Here is an 18,501-nt window from a genome sequence, read left to right as displayed (position 1 = left end):
TTTGAGCTAGATCCAGGTTAGTCTACCATGAAATCCAATATTCCCTTAAACTCTGTTGTCTGTGGTTCAATTTATCTTTGTTGTATAAAGAAAGCACTTATTCTACAGTCTCTCAATTTTCCATTGAAGAATCTGTTTCCGATTAATTTCATTCTAGTTTTTTTTTATTAATTATTAAATCATAGCTATGCACATCAATACAATCATGGGGTACAATGTGCTGGTTTTATATATAATTTGAAATATTCTCATCAAACTGGTTAACATAGCCTTCACAGCATTTTCTTAGTTATTGTGTTAAGACATCTATATTCTACATTTATTAAATTTCACAGACACCCTTGTAAGGTGCACTGTAGGGTCCCACCAATGACCCTCCCTCCACCCATCCTCCCCCCTCCCCTTTGCTCCCTCTCCCCTTTCCCCTTCTTCTTGGGCTATAATTGGGTTATAGCTTTCATTCTAGTTTTTTAATTCACTTTTGTAAACTGAGTTCCTACTATGCCAGTCCCACATACTTTTAGGGATAAGTAGGAAAACAACAAAAGAAATGGTCAATTGGTAACAGTAATAACAGTCACTGAGGAAGCAAGATAAAGTGTTGGTATGGGGAAGGGCATCATAGAAAGTTTGGCCAATATATCCCTCACCTCATTAACTTAATGATCGTGTTAAGACATTTATATGAAATCAGCACATTGTACCCCATAAATACATTAATGTATACATGATCTACCTGTTTATGATTTAATGAAAAAAAAAAAAAGTTTGGCCAAGGACCTGACATTCAAATTGAAAGAATGCTTTTCACTCCTCGCCTTAGGTAAGAGTGCTCTCACTCACCTCAGACCCTGTTCTCCCTCCTGTTTTTTTTTTTTTTTTTTTTTTTCTGTAGAGACAGAGTTTCACTTTATCGCCCTCGGTAGTGTGCTGTGGCGGCACACAGCTCACAGCAACCTCCAACTCCTGGGCTTAGGCGATTCTCCTGCCTCAGCCTCCTGAGCAGCTGGGACTACAGGCGCCCGCCACAACGCCCGGCTATTTTTTGGTTGCAGTTTGGCCGGGGCCAGGTTTGAACCCGCCACCCTCGGGATATGGGGCCGGTGCCCTGCTCACTGAGCCACAGGCACCGCCCCTCCCTCGTGTTTTGTTTGAGGCACAGTCACTATTTGGTTGTTAAGGCTGTCACTATTTATAGGTGTAGTTTGGCTGTTGCATCCCTGTTCCATGCTAATTTTAATTCCTACTTATCATAAGAAGTTATCATTACAGGAACCCATCTGCATTTTATCATTAAATTCAGGCTTTCTTGATCTGTCACCTGGTTTAGCCTGGTTTACAAAGCAGTTTTTTTTTTTTTTTTTTTAACTCATCTCTTGCCTCTGTCGTTCAGAATGATGATTCTTAACCTGCTGGCATGGTACAGCCCGAGCTCCACAAAGTCATCCCACAGCAGAACGGGCGAAGGGTAGGAACATTGAGATGGAAGATGGGGATGCTGGTTACGCTTCCACTACCTCTTAGCTATGTGCATCTTTAAGCTTCACTGCATGTATTTAAAACACGGGAATAATTGTTCATTTATCTCAAAATGTTTTTTTGAGGAATAAATGAAAAACAGCCAGAAGCTCTCTTTATTGATAGTCCTCCTTTAACCCTTCATTTATATATATTTCTCTCCTCTGATTCCTCATCACATTAGGTCTTACCCAGGCTTGGAGACAAAGATGTCCAAACTATCATCTAAAAGAGAAATAGGAAGCAACCAAATTAGGACAGAGAAAACACTGCTTTCCAGGTGGAGGAAACAAACAGTATTTGTGAAGGCTCTGTGACTAAAAGAAGTAAAGGCCATTCTTTCCAAAGACCCGTAAGTGGTCAGGGGTGGGAACTAGGAAGAGCTGTGGCTAGAAAGAGAGACCAAGCCACAGGCTGAAATATCTCATAGACAGAATTAAAGATGTGAATCTTTCTCCCAAGAACAGTAAAAGCTATTGAAGTATCTTCACGAAGGGCATTGCATAATACTATCTTTCTCATTTTAAAAAGATCACATAGCTGTCCACTGGAAAATTGCTTGGAGAAATGTAAGAGATGGCGGGAGGTAAGCCAGGAAGCTATTTCGACATCCAGGTTTGAGATGAGCCTGGCTGGGATGAGGATGATGCCAGTGGACGTGGCAAAAGCCACCTCTGATGAGGATGTTTTTCACCCTAAAGCTGGAGCACATTACCTAGGAGTGACTGATCAGAACTTCACAAACAAAGCTGCACCTTGAGGAAAGGACATGAAGGTGCTGTATCCTATAGTTTAAGGCAGTTACTGGGAGGCAAGAGGCCACTGGTGAGCTGGGGCATATCTAAGTGTCCAGGGAAAAAGACAGGAGTCCTAGCTCTTCAGAAGGTGGTCTCTGACACAAGATTTTCATTTTTCCTTGCCTTTTGGTTCTACTCAAATCAAGTTCTCTTTCTCCATATGGGATGCAATAAGCTACCTGATATTGTTTCCATAATATTTTCTTCTGCTTGCGTTAAAGAAGGACATTTTTGGTTGCTTGAACAACAACAACAACAAAATTCAGTTTAAATTGTAAAATACCTCCCATATACAAGAATATGTCCTAATCACTCTTTCTTACCCCATCGTGGAAACTATTAAGTTTTGCAAGTCCTTACATTACAATAGCTCTTAAATCTAAACACTTCTCACTCTTGTCAAAACCACCATGTCTTCAATGGGCCATGCCTTCCTTCACTGGACCATAGCAACAGTGTTGTAAAAGGTCTCTTATTTTTGCCCTTGCTGTACTTCAACCTGTTGTCCTTTAAAACAACAACAACAACGAAAAGAAAACAAAACAAGACATGCCACTCTTAGTTTCAAGCTCTTGGGTGTCTTCCCATTGGAATTAAGAGTAATTTGCATAATCTGTATTGTACACAGACTGTGCACACCCGACCTCTGTCCACCTCTCTGAAGTGTCTCCTACAACCTCTCTTTCACTGTTCCAAGACAGGTAGAGACCTTCACTGTGTCTTTCCTTTCTACTAACATGAGAATCAGAAAGCTGTAGCCTGAGAGCCGAATCTCAGGTTGTTTTTGTAAATATTTATTGGAACACAAGCAGTTCATAGTTTACTGGCACTAAAGGTATTTGGGAATGTCACCCCCAAATATGCCCCTGTAGTGTGCTAATTACTCTGAGCGAGGGCACACTGGGACAGGGGAAACTGGCAGAATGTTTCTCCAATGTCCTTTTATCTGTCTAGGGACAGGTCGTCCAAAGAGAGCTCAATGTCATTGATCTTCTCCGAAGTTTCATTAACTAAGATTACCAGGCATCACAGGAGAGATGACTGGAAGTCCAGGCCACATGCAGACCCTCTTTGTCACAGACTCTCATCTGTTTTTCTAAGAGCCCATTCTTCTTTCCCCCAAATCATTTACACCCCATAAGTTGCCTACCTCCCCCTTCCTTCTTCCTTATGGGGAAGGTATAATGAGCTTTTGCATCTCATCGGTATCTTGAGCATTCACTTTTCTTTCCTGTGATGCCCTCATGTGCATAATAGATGAAGAAAATTCTTCCTTACATGAATCAAACTTGCAGAGTTGACTAGGTCTGAGAACCTGTGGTCTGCACAGGCTAAAACATTTACTATCCTGAATATTATCTTCTTTGGCTGCTTACAGAAAAGTTTGCCACACCCTGTTCCAATACCCAATGATGTTCCTGTCATAAACTGGTTATTTTGGTTGACTGGATTGCCCATGGAATAGATTTAGACCTCCATGAAAAAAGGGTCATACGTCTCACTGACCTCTCTGTATATAGTAAGCAGCTAGAACTTACTAATTACACTTTGAGAGAAAGAAAGAATAAATAATTGAACAACATGAAGATGATATTTCTTCTCAAGGCAATTTCAGTCCTAGTAAGAGAATCACACTCTTAGAACCATAAAAACATCAGGGTCCACAGTCCTCCAAATGCTAGTTCTCAATTCTTTCCATTTATTTTCTCTTTCCTCTTTCACAGCTGCCAGTTTATAGATAGTTAACAAAACAAAGAAGTCATACTGTTTGTGTTTGCTCAGTAGCTTTCTTACAATTGCCTGTAGATCTCAATGTAACAATTGCATGTATATAACTACATTACAGAACTCTCTGGAAATCTAGATCTTTTTAAAATTGTGCCTTGCATTAAAGAGTGTTTAATTAAATATACTAAATCTATAACTGAATCACTAGATGTGTGACTTCTCCAATATTAATACAAGTTATTATATTTTCATTTTCATTTTTTTTTTTTTTTTTGCAGTTTCTGGCCTGGGGCTGGGTTCTGGCATATGGGGCTGGCGCCCTACTCCTTTGAGCCACAGGTGCTGCCCTATTATATTTTCATTTTAAAAAATACATTTCAAATATATACACTGATTTTGAACTACAGTAGAAGCTCCACAGTTGACCATCTCCTGACATTGGCCAGCTCCTTAAGTCGACCTAATTTTCATAGACGGTACATGCACCACATGATGAATCATTACAGTAGGCCAGCCCTTAAGTTGACCAGCTCTATTATTTTGACTAGTTACAGTATCTTGAGTGGTCAACTTACAGTGATTGTACTGTATTTCTGGAGGTAAGCTCTATTTGACAATCGTCTATAAATTTGGTATGCCCTCCGATCCAGCAATTCCATTTGTAAAAATTCATTCTAAAGAAATAATCATAGATAACCACAATGACATGACTACTCTGGACAGATATTTGTAGTGATAAAATTTGGCTGTCACCGAGGCATGTTATAAATGTGGAATTAGTTTCCTAGGTAACGGCACAAACATATAATTACTCTGTAGCCATTAGAAGTGATGGAGTAAAAGAATGATAAGAAAATATGTTTGAACATTTTGTGTAATGAATATAAAAAGGAGATTATAAAGCAATACTTTTTTAAGTTTAAATATACGTAAACATGGAGAAAAGACAGAATGATATATAACAAAATGTTACTTGTGGCCCTGTCTGTTTGGTTCCATTATTTTCCAAGCTCCTTTTCCTTCTATTCATGCATTTATCTTCTCCAAGGTTTTATGATAGACGTGTACAACTTCTGTCGAAATAACAATACCGTAGGTATTTCCAGTTGATCCTTTGAAGCATACCAGTTCTGAGGTTTTGCCAAGGAAAAACAAACCAATAGCAATCTAAAAACATTTATTAGACCTTTTATAAGACAGCTATAAATAGTTCAGGGAGGCAGACAGTCTTACAGACATTTAAAGTCAGACATCAATGCTGTAATTTTTGCTGGAACAATTCACAGAAACAAATATAGTGACATTTAATTCATCTAAGTAAAACCAGATCTCATTTAAAACAAGGAGATGGGAGGAAGAGGGAGTCGGGTCAGATCTGGCCATGGGAGACCCATTAGAGAAATCTAGAAAGCGGTTGGTAACAAATCAGGGGTCCTTAAATGCAGAATGAAAGTTAAACAGGCATCAAAATTTAGTTCTGCTTTCCAGTGCCCGCTTGTACCCCTTCCCTGTTCCAAACCATACTAAATTGCTAATCCCTCCCTTTCTTGGCTTAGTATAACAAAGTCTGTTTTAGGAATATTTCTCTTATCTTAATATTTTCGATAACTTTGTAGAGAAGTGTTCAAAACTTTGCTGTTTTTGCAACTTGACTACAGTCAATATTGATAGAATTTTTAAAACCCAAAGATATGGTCCTTTAAATGGATGAAAGCTGAGGAGAGTAGTTATGTATTTCTGATGCAAATCAGCCTAAATAGATAGCCCTAGCTATTTGGTTCTTAATACCTATTGCTGAAGAGCCCTACCACATCCAGCTGCCCCTACAAGCAGGAAGTATGGTGGTGATTTTTAAAGCATAGTCTACGAACTAGTGCGCTTCCAGAATTCTAAGGAGTATTGCACTTGCAGATCCTGGGTCCACCCTCATCATTCTTATTTAGGTTGGTCCCTGGTTGATTGTTAATGTATCCCAGAGATGAAGAGCTACTACCTTAGAGTTTCTAGATTCTGATAGACTGGAGTTTGAGTTCCATTTCCTGCTTGATCACTAAGTAAGAACAACTCTTGCACAAGCCAGTTAACGTCTCTGAGCCTCTATTTGCTCAAGTGAAAATAGACCAATAGATTGTTATAAGGATAAAATGAAGCCGAGCTCCCAAACCTCCTTTCTCAGTACCTGACAGACAGTTTTTACTCACAGTGCTTTCTAGCTATAACGATAATCTCAACTGAATCAAAGAACTCCTGGAAACTGGGATCATTTCACATAGGTCTCTGTTGTCATTAATGTGCAGAACCAAATGAGAGAAAAGGAGTGCTCACTGCCGTTCTTTTTCCACCATAAATTATAAGACTGGCAATTTCTCAGGCCCGTTTAAGAGCTTAAGGCTTGTTTAAGAGTTCCCTTTTAGCCTCTAATTGCCTTGACCTTCATTATCCTCAGGGAGACATGACAGAGTTCTGTATCTCTAAGAATAGAAGTCATGTTGTACCAGTCACCACTTTGCTTTTTTCACCAGAGTGACAACAGTCTTCATTATGGTTCTAAATGCCAGGTTGCTGTGACTGACCTTCAACAACTCCCATGTAGTGTTTTTGGGGGGCTGCTTTGGTGGAACCTAACTGTTTATTTCAAAGCAAATATAATTTATGGAAAGTATATGTGTCATGGCTTTTGATTTTCTCAAAGTTCAGTGTTTATGATATGTCAACAGAAATGCAAGTCTTTTCAAACTGTGTTGCTTTTTTTTTCCAATTTGCAAGAACTGCCTGCAAATTGTCCTCTTTGGCAGTTTACAGAGTGTCTATTTATTAGTCCATTCAATCTGCTGGGAATCTTTAAACTCACAGATGTCATTTGCTCAGAGACCAGGAACTCCCTGGATAGTGTCTACAACTTCTTTGACCTTTAAATGATGGAGTTTCTGTTTTAAGCTGTCAAAATGAAAACTCAGGACATCTTTATAGGAGAGGAAAATAAAGCAAGTGTTATTGGCTGATGGTTCAATTTTCATTTTCCCTGTGGATACAGATGAATTAAGAAGGCCTTAAAATACAAGGCAAAAGATCTTCCCAGGAAAATACAGATCGCTGTTTGGGATAAGACCGTGAGCTATAGATGTATGTTATCTGTCACATGAGATTAGCTTTCTGTGACCCTGTGCCTTCTCAAGGCCCCTTGGCAAGGAACTGTTGCCACTCACTCTAGATAATAGAAGATTTAGGTAGCTGACAGGAGTTGGTATATGTAATAGGCTCTTGAATTTCCATGTATTTAATTTTTTTGTCCTTTCTTGACAGTTACCTTTTTTATTTCCACTATAATGTTATAGAGGAAAAATGAGTCACCCTGTCCTAATTTGGAAGGTTTGAATCTCATTGAATCCAAAATTGCCTCTACAAACAATGGCCACCCCAGTTAGTAATAGTTTCCTTAAAAAAATGAAGTGACAATTCTCAGCATTTCTCCAACTGGACTATGCATTTTAATGAAGAGTTGAGTTTGAAGAACTGGGGATACTTTTCCCTTAAGTCTTAATGATAAGAGGATTAAACCTTCACTGGAAAAGTATACCATTTAGCTAAATACATCAATACCTGTCATGGGCTGGGGTGTGTTCTCTCTCAGGCTTGTTTAAGAGTTTCTTTTTAGCATCTAATTGCCTAGACCTTCATTACCTTCAAGGAGATATGACACAGTTGGAAACTCTGGGGTAGGGTGTTGAAGGTAATGGAAACAGCCTGTGAAATCTCTAATTTAACTATACCTGGGGTATTGTGAAGACAGTAATTAAGACTTACGAGGATCGTCACTGGCCTTCAGAAACTCATTCTTTCCTAATAAACCACAGATTTTTGATCAAGAAAGCCCCCTGAGAATGGGGACATCTATAGTAGAATAATATCAAAGAAAACATGATGCTGTTAGATCAAAAAGAAGGGTGTCTAGGTTTGAAAGCTTCCTCCTAATTTAGAAAGAAAGCTGCTTCCTTTGCTTTTGTGGCTAATTCTTGATTTTCTAGGCTAATGAAGGGACTCAGGATCATTGATAAGCCATGAAAGGGAAGTAGTGAGAAATCGGTTTGCATGTGACTTGGAATAAATCAGATGCTTTGAAAAGAATGCTCCATTGAAAACGGTTTTCTGTTCCTTTGAGATGAAGCCATCACTACAGAAAGGTGTAATCAAGGGGAACATTCTGGGTAGTTGAGCAAAAGGCAGTTTGGGAAATTAATTTTAATTCTTTGGGCTAATTCATCCAACAGATAATCTCCCTGTAGGAATTTGAAGGGTGCCTGGCTTGGACAAATTGATTTCTCACATCCAAATCAAAGTCCTTTCCCGCTAACAATGTACAAAGTGTATCTATGTGGAGAAAGATTTCCAATATATTTTAAGAATTCAATGATTGTTAGCTGATTGCATTAAAGATTATTCATAAAGTTTTAACAACAGACCACATAGCCCCCCCTTATTTTAGGCTTATTAGAGATATGGAACAATGTTTAATTTAGTAACAAAACTGTCTTTTCCTTCAACTTGATCAAAATGCCATTGGGCCTCCATAGTAGATAATATTTGTGAAAAATTAATTCAACTGGTGAGTCTTAGGAGTACTGCAGAAATTTAAAACATGAATGGGAAGATTAGTCTATAAACTAAATTGATTTTTTTTTCCATTTGCAGGGTTTAGGACCAGAGGAAGAAATATTGACTCTTTAACTGAGATGTATAAATATCATTGTCACACCAGCATCTGAACTCCCAAATCTCATAGTATGTTCCCATAGAAAGATAGACTGGTGGCCCTCATTACAAAAATTTTAAAAAAATGAAGAAGAAGAAGAAATAGAAACCAGTCTTCAATGACTGATTTTCAACACTTTATGAATGTATGCATGCCAGCTCCCATACTGACAAACATTTTAAAAGGAAGACATCACAGGCTAAGGGAATGTATGTCTTGTTGATTTATTCATATTTAGCTAAATGTCACTAATATCTTGTGAAAAGCAAAGGCCTTTTCCAGCACCCCCCAGTCCGCTAAGGCTCCCCCTCGATTCTTGGGTTGCCTGGCTACGGAATTTTCTGGTCTTGGAGTTCCCTGGGCATGATGTTGCCTGGGCTTGGGGTCCCTTGGGCATGACGTCATTACGTTGCCTAGGCTTGGGGTCTCCTGGGCCTGGGGTCCCTTGGGATGAGATGCCTGGACATGGGGTCAGCTGGGTGTGGTATCTCCTGGGAATGGGGTCCCCAGAGCATGGAGTTCCCTGGGCATGGGGTCCCCTGGGAATGGTGTGCCTTGGGGTGGGGTCACTTGGACATGGGGACTGCTGGGCATGGGGTTCCCTGGGCATGGGATTACCTGGACATGGGATCAGCTGGGTGTGGTGTCCCTGGGCATGGGAAGCATACTGTCTATGCTGTACTATCAAGCAAAACAGACCTCTTCTTCCTCTCCTCTAAGTAAGAACATTCTGACCTCCATTGTTCTCATCTGAACCAAAGAATGTTCTTGGTATGGAAGGAGCACGTGGGGCTTGCTGACCGTGCTGTGGATCTCTGCTTGGAAGGAGCACATGGGGCTTGCTGACCGTGCTGTGGGTCTCTGCTTGGAAGGAGCACATGGGGCTTGCTGACCGTGCTGTGGGTCTCTGCTTGGAAGGAGCACGTGGGGACTGCTGACCATGGTGTGGGCAGACTTCCTCAGTGCTGTTCACCAGGCAGATTTTGCTATCAGTTCAATAGAACAAACCTAATCCAAATCTCAACTATTTAAACAGGGAAAGTACAACCGAGTACTGCGCGTGGCACAACCTCAAAGGTCCAGCCCCAAGGCATTTGCGATGCAAATCAAGCTTTCTCTGCGTGTTCCCAGCTTCTGCTTTTAGGCACATCTTCCACCCCTAGCCCAGATTAATATCTTCTTTCAGGGGCTCAGTGCTGTGTCTCTCCCTCTCCCCTAATCCTAACAGAAATCCTGAAAAATAAGTTTTAGTGTGTCTTTTATGTTTTGAAAATTAGCAAACTAAATCTTAGAGAAATAAAATAGTTTATTATATACCATAGATCTGGAAAGCAAAAAAAAAAAATATATAGAAATAGAATTGTAACCCAGGTCTCTATAAATCGTAGATGGCATATAGAGGTTAATGCCATGCCCTTGGATGTGTATATTTCTTGTTTATAAAGTTTGAACCAGACTTTGCAGAATTTTAGAAATCATACACTATTCCTATAACTCTAGACAGCAGCATTGTGAGGAGATACTTCAGCATCTGAGGTGAGTTTCAAGATTTCCTTGGAGGTATGTGCTCACTTGACTTGTGATAACAGCCCTTGATGTCCACACTAGTGTTCATAGGTGTAGGTAACACATAACTGCTGCCAATTCCTATCAGACCAAACCACTAAGAACCAAAAGTCTCAGCAATCAAAGAGATCACAGGAAGCCAGGACCTGGGAGGGATGCTATCATGAGGGCCGAATGGGCGATGGCTTTTCATGGAGAAGAATGTTTCTGATAGTGAGATTATGCAGTCAGCGGGTAGACTGGAATTAAGCCAAAGTGTTTTAACACAAAAGGAAACACAATCTAGTGTGGGTGATGTCACAGAGCATCCTGAGGAAGGCAGCAAAGATAAAACTTCCTACCGCATGGATCCAAAGTACACAGCATTATCTTGGCATTAATTCCTCCTGCAGCCACAAGCTGGAGTCTATGGGAGATTTAGCCCTAATTATAAAGGCTGAATGCTAGAAAGGAGTGTGTGTGTGTGTGTGTGTGTGTGTGTGTTGGGGGGGAGCATGTGTGTAAGTGCATTGGTGTGTAGGTCTGGTTCCTGATCTGTGAGTTAAGAGGATCAGACTTCCAATCTCTCCTTCACACTGGCTCTGGGCTGTTTGTGAAATCATTGTGAATAGCTAAAAGACATTTTCTTTGAAGTGGACAGAAAATCATCTTGCTTTCCTCAAGCATGCTCTCAAACTATGATCAGAAATGTGCTTTATAATATAACAGCAGTGATTTTTGGACAGAGAAAGGATAGGGATAGAGTGACTCCACATAAAGCTTTCCCATCAGTGGCACCAGCCCAGCATTAATACAATAAAGAGAAATTCACACCACAGGTAACAAGTGATTAGAGAGACTCTTTGTCAGGTGAAAATCAGAGATAAAATAACACCTGAGGTTGGAAAGGAAAAAAACAGAGCATATTTCCATCTTCATTTCTAAAGGGTAAAGCACCTATTATCACTGTGGTCATGCTTTTTTAGGTAGAAGCGGTGCCTTCCACGTTGGGAAGCGATGTCTCCTAACACCGCAGAAGGGGACAGCCAAGACTCTGAGTCTTTCAGCCTTGGGAGACAATTGCTAAAGGCCTGCGGCTCTCAGAGCTCCTTGCTCAGAGGAACGAGACCTGGGGAGCTGAAAGCATAACCCAGGGCCTCAGAATACATATTTAAGATGAAGGAAGTAATTACTTTGCAAGCCTCAAATCTGACATGGAATGATAGGCAAGGCCATGACCAGACTGTTAAGGTCTAAAGGCAGGAATTGCCCACTGGGGTGGGGCACTGGCTGTGTTTGGGCGGGTCTAGATATGACTGTTGAAGGATAGGAGCTCAGTCAAGCCCCTGGAGGACAGTATAGGGAGGAAAGGGTGTCAGGGCTATAAACAGACACTCAGGGAGAGGGCCAGAGGAGAGAAGGAAGGAAGAGAAGACGGTGCTGGGGAGGGGAGGACAGTGAGACAAGGGGGTGCAGATGTTTGGGTAGGCAAGCATTCACACATTTCACACCAAAGCAAAAAAGTGATTGGGCGGCGGCGCCTGTGGCTCAGTCGGTAAGGCACCAGCCCCATATGCCGAGGGTGGTGGGTTCAAACCCGGCCCCGGACAAACTGCAACCAAAAAATAGCCGGGCGTTGTGGCGGGCGCCTGTAGTCCCAGCTACTCGGGAGGCTGAGGCAAGAGAATCACTTAAGCCCAGGAGTTGGAGGTTGCTGTGAGCTGTGTGAGGCCATGGCACTCTACCGAGGGCCATAAAGTGAGACTATGTCTCTACAAAAAAAAAAAAAAAAAAGTGACTGGGCCCAGGTATAAAGCTGGGGTTGGGGATCTCCAGACTGAGAGGGGAAAGGGTGAGATAACAATTGTCAGCCAAAGAAAAACACTATTCAAGTGCCTGGCGCTGCATGTTCCTGAATCTGTTCAATTGTCCCAATAACCCTGAGAACCAGGAATGGACAGCATTCTCATTTTAAGGATAAAGAATCGAAGCTTATGTAGCTTGGTGTACTTATCCAGGGTCACAAGCTAATAAATGTTGGGGGGAAAGGACTATTAGAAATGTACCTTATTCTGTCAATAAACTTTTAAGCTTTAATGAGAAAAGAAACTGTTGGAAGCAAAATCAGGGTGAAGGTGGGTCTGGGGACATGAACTCAGGAAAAAGGAGATAGCTCAGCTACTAGGAATGGGGTTCAACTTCAGAGCAGAACTAATCACACACATACAAAAAAAAAATGCATGTTGTGTCCCCTGAGATGAGTTTTAGGGCCAGTCACTTAGTTGTTCTCGGAATGACCCACCCCAGAACATGAACTAGAGAGGCTTGCATATAGAGTCAAACACCCTGGGCTCAGGGATTGGAGAAATTCATAGGCAGGGAAATTTAGGCAACTGATTCCACTAAGCACTGATCAGTGCTAAGCTCAGAAGGCCAGCAAAGATGAGCAGGACAGACAGAGAGAAGCTTGGCACATGGGCTTAAAAATACATCTTTCCCAGAACAATCAAGGCAAAGTTTCAACAAAAACAGTGTTTCATCGGATAGAATTATCAGTGAAAATAATAAAAGCAAGAAACTCCAAAAGAGGAGAGATGAGGTTCAACAACTGAGTTGGCAAACTCATTCCAGAAAAAGTGCTATCTATGTAATTGCTGAATATCACTATGACCACCTTTGAAGGACTCCCCTCGGCCATCTGCTGACGGTAGGAAACAGTTCTACTGCAAGGGATTCACACCCTCCAGTGCAGAGAAAGGACACCCCGTGTTCACATATAGCAACGACGGAGCCCTTCTCTAGGGTGATGGAGAGAGTGGGACTAGAGTCTCCTTATGGAACGTATAGGGATATAGATTTAGTGTTTGAATCAGGGAGAATGTTTTTATTGTTGGAATCTCCAAAAATGAAATTGAACCATATTTGTCATGCCATTGGGAAGGAGCATCTGAACCCCTTTTGGTACTTGTGTGCCTTTGCTTAGTGCTGTGACTTTTTAATTTTAGCTGACGTGTTTTCATCTTCCTTTTGTAATTCTACATATGGCTCAAACTTAAAAAAACTCAGACTGCAGACAGCATCAGGAACTTTCTGAGCAACAATTAAGGAAAACACAGTACAATGGCTATAGGGGAAGTTTCCAAGGACAGGAACTGTTTCTGAATCAGTTACTCTCGTGCTAACAGGGTGCCCCTGAACCCCACGGTGATGTTAGATGGGCTGCCTCTGGAAAGTGAAGCAAACTCAAATTTTGGTGATCTGGATCCCATGAGGGCCTTATCAGGTTCTTTTTTTTTTTTTTTTTTTTTTTAAACCTATAAAGGTTTTTCTTTTTTTTTTTTTGTAGAGACAGAGTCTCACTTTATGGCCCTCGGTAGAGTGCCATGGCCTCACACAGCTCACAGCAACCTCCAACTCCTGGGCTTAAGCGATTCTCTTGCCTCAGCCTCCCGAGCAGCTGGGACTACAGGCGCCCGCCACAATGCCCGGCTATTTTTTGGTTGCAGTTTGGTCGGGGCTGGGTTTGAACCCGCCACCCTCAGTGTATGGGGCCGGCGCCTCACGGACTGAGCCACAGGCGCTGCCCCCTTATCAGGTTCTTAACCCTACTATAATTCAGGTGTGTTATTTATCATATATAATGCAAACAAAATAGTGCTTTTGCCTCACTACTTAGACTTGCTTTTTGGAGATGGATTGAGATCTGTTTGACTCTCATCTCCACAATTTACCTCTATGTGAACTCAGAGCAGTTATTTTACTTCTGTGTTATTTTATCCCTTTCTAAGGGATGCTTTTAGAAAGGACAGTTATAAAAATGAAATTAGGTAGATAATGTATTTTTATTTGTTTTGGGGAAAGCAAGTATCCAATGTACTCAGTACTGATATGAAACCAACGGATGGACAACTGCATGTCCACACAAGGGAAAAATTCAAGGGGGGGTAAGAGGGAGACAGGAAGAGGAGAGAGGAAGGGGAGAGGAAGGGGGAGATAGGAAGGAGGGGAAGGGGGAGAGAGGAAGGGGAGGAGGGAGGAGGATTGGGGAGCTGTCACCTGACAGGCACATGTAAGTGTACACAGCACACCTCTCCGGTGAAGGGCTCAACTACAACTTGGACTTTACCTAACAAACATAAACAAGGTAACCTAATTGTTTGTACCCTCATATTAATCTGAAATTAAAGACAAAATCAGAGAACATTGAAAAAATATGAGGAAAACTACAAACTTGTGATGAATATAACTGAAGAAGAACTAAAAACAACATAGCTATTGAAAAATAGTAAATGTCCCATAAATGCCAGTGGTTTTCACCTGAAGCTCAAACCCTCAGATAAAACAGAAACTTGTATGTGACTGATTTGAAGCAGCCACTGTGACAGCAGGAGACAAGACCATGTCACATAATGACAGTAAAGCAGGTATTTTGAGGTGACCATATGTTAAGATCAAAATATGAAATGAATGATTTGTCTGCATTGAACTGTGTGCACACAGAAGAATGTTCCTGACCTTTCTTGGCCCCATCACCTCTCATTCCAGCCCATCCCAAGATCCCTCCCCTGACCTCGGCTGCATGGCCAACCTGCAGACATTGAGCTTTGCAGATCGGGCAAGGCCCAGGGCTGGAATGTGGATGTCCAAAAGCTGAAGGTCAACTATGGCCAGTCAGGAAGCATGGCCGAGCAGGTCAGAGACGGTCTCAACTGCCAGAACCACTTCTGATACTTCAACTGTATTCCACCTTCCTCATTAAAAATAAAATTATGCTTGGATTTTCTCAAACCTGAGAACAAAATATGTATTCTTTGGAGGCGAGCCACCTGGGATATAACTTTGAGCTTAGCTATTAACTCCCATCCCCACCCCCATCACTCGCTCTATCAGAATTTCTCCTCCCTCCAGAGCTGATAGTAATGGTCTCCATTTAGTTTGCACTGTCTGTGTGCCAGGTACCATATCAACTGAAATTAAATAATATCTAAGATATAGATACTATGAAAGGCTTTTGAAAGGAGGCAGAGAGAAGCTAAGGAGTTTGGGAAGGTCACGCTGCTACTCAGTAGCCAATTTGGTTTCTGCTTTTCAGACTATGGGTTTTCAGAACCTCTGGGGATATTGCCTTTTTCTCCCTTTGAATTCTCAAAATGACTTCAGGGCTCATCAAAAATAAAACAAAGGAGGGAGGGAGGCTTTCAAAAGAAAAGCTGGAAGTGTTTCATAAGACATTTATGGTTAGACCCCAGGTTAGGCTGCTACTCTGTCTCAGGATTTTCATGTAGACAAACTGCGTTCTTTCAACTTGTGCCGTTTCTTCTAACAAAATGGAAACCAGAAGGCATGTGATAGGGTAGGTATTATTGACTACCTAGCAGCAGTCCGGGTTACAGATTGAAAGGCAGCAAAGACTAGATGAAAATGATTAAAAGTTAGAAAGCGTGCAGCAAAGGCTATGTTAACCAGTTGGTTGTAGGCATTTCAAATTGTATGTAAAACCAGCACATTGTATCCCACAAATGCATTATTGTACACAGCTATGATTTAATTTAAAAAAAAATAAAAAAATAAGTTAGAAAGCCCAGTATTTGTGTGTATAATCAGATTTCAGAGCTTAAAGATCTTATTATTTATGGAAGTCGCCTGTTAGCAGTTGTTTTGCTGGAATCTCTGCAGCACTCTGCTTTTAGCTGTGAAGATGTAAAGCATTTGAAATGGATGACAGCATACTTTATCACAATTTCAAATTCTTGATGCCACTTTGTTGCCACTTCGCAACAGTAGAGAAGGTGTACAAAAATATGGTTCCTGAATGACTACTGTTTCCATAGGAAATGAAAGATTCACCCTCTCCCCACTGTCCCTCGTCAGTAAGTGCCGTGAGCTGGCTCAGTCATCATCCTTTTAGTCTCTCCATGTCTCCCAACGATACTTCCCTTAACTGATCTCTGAATGGCACTGGCATTTTTAATCTGTTTGGCTCAGCATTCCTCAGCTATTACCTGAGAAAAAATAATTTTTTCCCAGGCGTAGACTATGCACCAATAAAGCACGTCGACCGACCCAAAGCAAGCAGTGTATAAAGGTGACTGTTAGCAGAGATGCCCATGAAAAAGAAAGAGAGCAGGCAAGCAATTAGTTCAGGCTTACATCGCTTTGTAATCCACCCCACTGTCTTACCTTAGTTACAGACAATGAAGTTGCAATCCAAAGTCCGTGTCCTTTTCATCTTGTAAGAGCACTGCAGCTAGCATCTCAGGGCTCTTTACCCCGGTTTCTGTTCTTTTCTGAGGCTGTTAGCACCTACCGCCATGGAGATGAGAAACCCCAGGGGAGAATCTCGCTCTTCTTTGCCTTTCCGGACACATTCAGCAGGGACAAAGGCCGCTGAGTTCTCAGCTTCACTCTAGTGAATTAATACTTTCTTTAACTGGTTCCCATGCCTACACATAGTAGATGGTTTTGCCATTGGTGGCTGACAGAAGACAAGAATGAAGAGGAATATCCCTCCCCCTTTCCTATCTATATCTTTCGATCAAAGTTCTGTGGTTTTATTCACTATTAAGAATCGCCTCCAACCACAACATGGCCACACATTGTCTCTAAACTTCTTCTCATTCGAGAAGGCTCAGTTTTTCTCTTACAATTATTTTTTAGGATTTACGAAGCTCTTCCAAGGGTATTCTTCAAGGTGTAAGTGCTCTGTGACTGTCACTGCAAAGATTTTTCTGTGCAAACACACACCCTATCTGACTGTGTGATCCTACACCTAAGGCAAACACCATCTTGCTCAACATCATTTCATAGGAGTTCCAGGGAAGCCTGGGCCCCCAGAAAGAATACTGATGACCTCACTTGTGATTCCAGGAACAAAGTTTTTGAGATGTTCTTCCAAGAAACTTTGATTTTGTTTTGCAATTTGCAGCTCGTTTGTTTGCTTCCTTAAAGTTTGAGATAAGAGAGGAAGTAATTTTCTTGTTAATGTCAGTTTTTCATCAATCATTCAGTCTTATAATTTGGAATAAACTAGCCATGGAAGTATTGATATTTGTGAGAAACTAGGTAAATGCCGGTGCTATTTACTGGGGATGGCGGGACTGGAAGAGAAGGAGATTTGAAGTAGGGGAAACTCTGTTTTATTGCTGTAAAATTTTCTGACAATCAAATAAAGAGGTCAGGTAGATAAGGTTACATATTAATCTGGAGCTCAGGAGAGATGTCCACAATGAAGATATAAGATTGGAAGTTATTAGCATGTGTATGTAAGATATTTAAAAGCACTAACATGAAGGAAGCCGCACAAGAATCCTAGTAATTAGGAAAGAGGTTTCCAATGACTGAGGCCTTGGGGAACCCACTTAGAATTTGGGAAAATGAGGAGGCTTAGACAAAGAGGGCTGAGATGGAGAACTGGTTGAAGTAGGAGGAAAATCGTGAGACGTGGTATGAATGAAGAAGTGTTACCAGAAGAAGGCAATAATCAAGTGTCAGGTGCTAATGGTAAATTAAGACGAGGACCAAGAATTGTCACCCGTTGGCAGTGTAATGTCCCTGGTGGCCTTGATACAATGTCACCATAAAGTTTTGGAGACAGATACATGATTAGACTAGAACAAGTGAGCACAGGGTGAGAGGAAGTTTGAAAAGCATGCACGAGACCTCCAGGGAGTTTCTGGTGGGAAATGAAGTAAAAAAATAAATAAATAAAAAATAACGTGGAGATGAATGGGTAGAGATGTGGGGATCAAAGGTGTATTTTTCAGTGAAAAGTTTTTGTGTTTTTTTTTTTGAAGCAAATGAACAAGCTGCAAATTGCAAAACAAAACCAAAGCTTCTAGGAAGAACGTCTCAAAAAAAAAAAAACAACAAAAAACAAAGATGGGCAGTGCCTGTGGCTCAAAGGAGTAGGGCGCTGGCCCCATATGCCAGAGGTAACAGGTTCAAATCCAGCCCCGGCCAAAAACAAACAAACAAACAAAAACAAAGATAATGGTCAATTTATCACATAACTTATTGCCAATTGCTGGTATTTCAGTTAAGCAAATTTCCTAAATTTTGTCTTGTGTGCTATTTCTATTAAAAATAAGTATCAAAGTGTCCTATTGGTCTCCTGGTTCCTTTCATTGCAAAATCATGGAGAGAGAATGGAATACTGTTATTAGG

The 18,501-nt window shown here is 41.1% G+C and overlaps 1 protein-coding gene across 4 annotated transcripts in view; it reads right to left on the bottom strand.

Annotated features, from left to right (window-relative positions):
- The window catches only part of KCNJ16 (potassium inwardly rectifying channel subfamily J member 16), a 54,985-nt gene that overhangs the window by 11,124 nt on the left and 25,360 nt on the right, over positions 1-18,501 (bottom strand). For 2 of the 4 annotated variants that reach the window (XM_053570521.1, XM_053570519.1), the window contains exon 1: positions 16,519-16,781. The exons of the other annotated variants lie outside the window; for them this stretch is intronic. The gene's annotated coding sequence lies outside the window, so the exon portion shown is untranslated. Of the gene's footprint in view, positions 1-16,518; positions 16,782-18,501 lie in introns of those variants that run through there. 4 annotated transcript variants of the gene reach the window in all.

Source organism: Nycticebus coucang, chromosome 18 (genome assembly GCF_027406575.1).
Source record: "Nycticebus coucang isolate mNycCou1 chromosome 18, mNycCou1.pri, whole genome shotgun sequence".
Taxonomy (NCBI): Eukaryota; Metazoa; Chordata; class Mammalia; order Primates; family Lorisidae; genus Nycticebus; species Nycticebus coucang.
This window is presented reverse-complemented; position numbering and strand designations above follow the sequence as displayed.